The 5839-nt window shown below is 37.5% G+C and overlaps 1 pseudogene; it reads right to left on the bottom strand.

Moving 5' to 3' along the window:
* Positions 1–1957: 1957 nt before the first annotated feature.
* Positions 1958–3943, bottom strand: LOC149172652 (aldehyde oxidase GLOX pseudogene; annotated as a pseudogene).
* Between the last annotated feature and the right edge of the window lie 1896 nt (positions 3944–5839).

Here is a 5839-nt window from a genome sequence, read left to right as displayed (position 1 = left end):
TGGAAGATATTTAGTCTATTGGAAAATAAAGATTACTTATGTGGAATTTAAATAAAAGAATTTATTTTCTATTACCACAATGGTTAAAATGTACACACTTATACTTATTCTTGAATAAATCTCAATAGATACATTTTTGGATATGTGGAAATCACTTGAAGTCTATTTTTAATATACAATATCCTATTGTTTATATCAAACTTCAGTATTGGAGTTTTTGTCACTCATATTAGTAGATTTTATTTATTGTTTTTCCAATTTACAATACAAATAAATTTGATATATTTTATCCTTTATTATCTCTGGATCATCTCAAATCTAAAATAGCTAGAAAACATTATTGTTGGACATAAGGAAAATATTTAATAAATTTTCTTTATTGTTGGACATAAGGAAAATATTTAATAAATTTTCTTTGAAGTTTTAATTTATTTCAAATTTTTCAAATTAAAAAAAAAAAAAAAAAAACAAAACAAAACAAAACTAACTAATATTGTTAAGATGTATATTCTGGAATTATTTCTATATTGAATTTTTTATATATCCAATTTACACGCCTAAGGTTTGTCCAACATGTTGTAGGGTGCTCTCTCTAATCCAGTGGCCTTGACTACCCAACGTATTGATGCCGGTATCTTGTTAGTGTAGATAACGTGTTTGATGTGGCCAAGCTGGCAGGCCACGATTCTGTAATCAATCTGACAGTTAGATATCTCATTAAACCAATTTATAACTGTGACAGAACCACCAAAAATATGAAGATACATACACCCTTTCCATAACAAAAAAATCCACCAAAAATATGAAGATACGTACACCCTTTCAGTAACAAAAGGAAACAAAAGCTTGAGTTTTAAGAGTTATGCATAATTATTTGAGCCACGTCCCAAACTACTTTGAAGCTTAAGCTTGTAAGAATGGTCTTCAGATAAATATAATATTGTTCCTCCCCTAAACTTACACTAACCCCTAGCTTGGGATTCACCATCAAAGTATGCCCAAAAGCGTGACCTATCCACTATTCAGATGTCATATTTTAGGGCCTATGCTTAGAATCATATTCAAAATTTAGCTTATAAATAACCATAAAGTGGTCTACAATTTCTTTCTCCCAGAATGTGCCATTATTTAAGGCTAGTCATATCCCCCAACTAATAATGGGTGGGAGGTTTTTGAGCTCTGGATTAGCAGAGTCTCGCCAGGTTTTCCCCGCTTCCTTGCAAGAAAAACCTTGCCGTGAAGGATCAACAAATAAGAAATTTCTAACAAAGTTCCAGATGACGCTAACATAAGGGTAAAACAAAAACATGTGATCAACTAATTCTTCGGCTACTTTGTAGAGCGGCACTGATTTGGGCAGCGTAGCTTCTCTCTTTTAAGTTTACACTAATGGGAAGCTTATTTATAAAATACACCATTGGAACAATCTGGATTTTATACGACAATTAAGTTTCCGCAACATCTTCCACCACTAACCAGGATCACTTGGTTCTTTATCAGCCATGGTGAACAAGTATTTCGTTTCAGGGGTATATTCCTTGAATAGAGAAAAATCTACATATTAATTTTACATGTTAAAACATATGAAAATTCAAATATATATATATATATATATATATATATTATTATTTTTAATCTTATAAATTAAGATGTAAAACTTTGTCTGCTGTTTTAATTATATTATTATTATGAAATAAAAATTCAAACTATTAAAACAATGTTTTTAAGAGATTTGAGGTGCACGAATGGGCAAGCAATTAATTTCCTTCCCGTCCGTTAAATTTACGACTATTCTTAAAATCAAGACTAGAAGAAAAAAAAAAGAAAAGAAAGAAGGTATGTCGACACAGAAATGCCAGGGTCGCTGAACTGTAGCGGTTACAAACATCCGCGTAACGGTTTACTCAACCGCCCTAACAATGTATTCTGAATTCTCATATTACGAATATGTCAACACCAATACCATGGAATTGGTGCGACAAAGATTTGTATTATTGATGGAAACAATAGATACAGGATATACAATAACTAACAATTTTAAAATATAAAGAAATTATTTTTGGCGCCGTATCGCCTCAGCTTTACAGTGTCATTTTTGACCAATTAACCTTTACTGATGAAGATTCAGACCTCGTTTAACTGATGAATCGAATCCATTTCGCCTCGCTCGGCACACCTCCATTCACAATGGTGAACAGATAGTACCCCGAAGGAGCCGCCACTGCGCCTGGTGGAGCCGTCAACCCAACTAAATATCCGCCCTTACCCTTGACAATGGGTGTCGCTGCAAGTGAGAGCATTCTCTGGTTCATGGACCAACTGTGCGTTGTGAAGGGAGGGGCGTATGCATTAAATTTTATGTTCTCGCTCGGCCTCCTCGAAAGAGAGAAACGAACAATGAATTTTGACCCGTATTTGATCTCTCTCGTAGAAATGGCAGTGATGTTCACCCTCTTGGAATCGTAATGGGGATGCAGATAGTAAGGAATGTATGCTTCCACTCTCAGCTCCGTGGGAAACGGGACACCGGAGAAGCGATATCCATAGTTTGAGTTGCTCCCGGCTACTAAAACACGTCCGTCGGGCAGAACATTGGCAGTGGAATGATACATCCTCGGGATTTTAGTGGGAGCTAGGACTCTGAACCTGTCGCCCAATGCTTCTGTGGGTGTGTAGAGAAACGGACTCAATGCAGGCTCCCGGGCAGATTGCCAACCGGCTATGCCATTTTTGGCACCGTTGATTATGAGAATCTGGGCAGTGGGGAGAATGAGCATGTCGCCCATGACTCTGGGGCCGGGCATGTCCTCCATCTCCCATTGCGGATTCTGAGACGTGATCTCCATTCTCCCGCAGCTCCTCAACGCCTCCACGAACATCTGGTTCATAGTAGCCTTTACAAAAGCTCCATCCGGGGCTCCTCCACAGATTAGGATCTCCACCTTCTGGAAATTATTAGGGGACTCCAGGGGAAGCATTACTGAAGAACCAGACGAAGGATAGTTCCGGGCGCCACCTCCAGGCATGGTGGGGAAGGTTTTTAGTACCTGGTTTTTGTTGTAGTCGAAGAGGATGGAATCCTTGTTGGCGAAAATGAAGAGATTTCCGTCTGACGAGAGATGGAGGAAGGGATAGAGATTGTTCTCCTCTCCCACAGTGTTGGTCTTCGCCAGGAATGGGAGCTGGAAGGCCCCGTCAGAGGGGGCTTTCGGAACGAATTCGTAATTGAACGATCTGCGCCCCCCTACGACAATGACCCGACCATCGGGCAAGATCTGGTTCGACGCGTACCATCGGTTGGCAGTTAGGTGGGCCGGCGATTCAATCCAGTTGCAGGTGGCGTCGGAGCATGGGGCGAAGTAGCGAATAACTCTTGTCCCATTGCTCCATCCTCCGGTCTGAATGAGTGTGCCGTTGCTGGCGAAGGCAGCCGAAGAACAAAAAGTGTCGGTGAGCAGGTGCAGAGGCCTCACACTGTTTGTGGCGATGTCGTACTCGATGGAATGTGCCCAGCAATCTTGCGAGGCGGCAGCGGTGGCGTTGTTGCAGGGTGGGTCGCTTCTCATAATTTGCGAAGGACCGGCCAGCGTTTGATCGAAAATGATGAGCTTATTGGTGTGGGTTAGCGTCATATGCATTGCGGAAACTCCCGCATTTTGCAGGAGAAGCTCCCATCTGCCTTGGTGAATCTGGTGTCCTGAAATTAATCCAACATAACCATTAATTATCAATATCAACAGAGCTTGAACGATCAACAGAGTCCTCCATTCTCCCATTGTAATGTATGTTCTCCTCTGCAATTGAAATTTGGCAGATAAAAACCAATTCAATTATTCGCTAGAAGAATGAATTGCCTCTGGAATCTCTTCCACACTAGCACTAGGAGACTCAGAATGGGCGTTCTCAATTCTTGCTTAGAAGTATTGATTGCCCTTGGAATCTCTTGCACAGTAACACTAGGAGACTCGGAATGTATATATAGGTGTTTTTGCATGGACAAAGACCGGTTGCACACGGCTCAGCTGACGTGTAATGTTTGGATTTTAGAAAGAGATAAGCATGTGAAATGCGTGACAGTGCGAGAAACAGAACGCCAACGCTGACGGCTTTTGCTTATTCTACTTTTTAATATTTGTGGGGATTGGTAAACTGCCAGCGATTTGTCTGTGTTTTGCCGTCATCTGTCTCAGTCGCTTTTCTTCACAAATACAAAGAAACTAGAGATTGTTGGGCGGCCAGACCCGTGCAGGATGCCAAACTTGCGAATTCATAAATGCTGTAGGCCCTGCACCTGGACGCGTTCACTGTTACTATTATTTGGTAAACGATACCAAACCTGGGAATTGATAAATGCTGTAGGCCGTGCACCAGGACGCGTTTCTTCTTATTATTATTTGGTATCGTATTCTGGCCAAGAGCCAAGAGATTTAGAAAAGAATGAAAAGGACCGACAGGTGAAAGATGGTCCATGAACGTGTTAGCTTAATAGCATTTGACCGTTCTTATTACTCAGGAACTTCGAGAAAAAACGACAAGATGTGGACTTTTTCATTAGAAATTTGGATAGGCCAACTAGACAAAGAAGAATTTTATGCTTTTCAGAAATTGATGTGGCTTCTGGAACTGTCTTTAGCCATTAATTAAAAAGAGAGTACCTAAAAAATGCCTGTAGAAAAATATGTAGTGATAGAATTAAATTTCAAAGTGATTTAACTGGTGAAACTCTTCCCTCTCGAAAATGGCAGACCTGAGGGAAAGGACAAAAGTGACTTCGGCTTGATTAATCATCAATATTAACATCCGCGTAAGAATTTTATCTTCATTCGCTTAACGAAAACATTAGGGCGACAACATAGATTTATTTTTTTCATTAATTGTTTTCCCTTTGTTTATTGTAAGTGTGATTTTTTTAGTTTTGGAATTAGTTTTTTATAGCTTATTTTGGGTATTTTAATTGTTTCTATCACAATTGTGATTTCAAATTTTTGTCAAATGCTAAATAAATTAATTCAGAAATAAACTATTTTTTCAAAAATAACACTTAAAAACCCCTCACTTCAAAATATTTATATTTTCATTTAAAATTACATTTTCCCATAATTAATACATCTTTAAAAATCTTATTGCTTCATGCACAAAATGTATACTCTTTAAAATGTTATTGTGGGTTTATAATTATTTTTTTAATACTTACTAGAGCAACGCATATGATGGTACTAGATATATAATTATGTTATTTTTATTTTTAATATTTTTTATGTTATTGTTTTAATAATAATAATGATGATGATGATGATATAAGTGAATTTTGATTAGAGCTTGAAATAATTTCAATTTTTTTTTAGTTTTATATATTAAGTATTTAGTCATAGTCATATTTTAATAGGGAAAATATTTGTTTTTATGAAAATGATAAGATAGGGTGTATTGGTTTTGATTATATGTGATAAAATATTTTTATATTTGCTTCATTTTTCTTCATACTTTTTTGTAAGTACGACAACTCCTAAATTCACAATAATATAATATAACAACAATGATACAAGTTTGAAAAAAAGTTTCTTCTTATCTCATATCCAAAAATCCACTTATTCACAATTATTTTCAAATCAATAATAACATTTTGACTGTCTATTAAGAAAAAGCATGCGAAGCCAATTACCTCAAAAATGCCCATGGTATCATCATGGATGTGTGAGCATTCAAAGTACACATGCATTTATCCGATTTAGGCTTGGCAAGGCCCCGGCTACAAGCAAGATGCCCGCATAACAAGGCTCAAGAATGCAGATTCTTGAAAATGGACTCACTTTCTAAGAACGTACATGCGTTCTTGAGA

The sequence above is a fragment of the Pinus tabuliformis genome, chromosome 4_2, assembly GCF_031772625.1.
Source record: "Pinus tabuliformis cultivar Carrire ecotype Pingquan chromosome 4_2, CPIR1, whole genome shotgun sequence".
NCBI classification, from domain to species: Eukaryota; Viridiplantae; Streptophyta; class Pinopsida; order Pinales; family Pinaceae; genus Pinus; species Pinus tabuliformis.
Note: the sequence above shows the minus strand (reverse complement) of the source record. Positions and strands in the feature narration are given on the sequence as shown.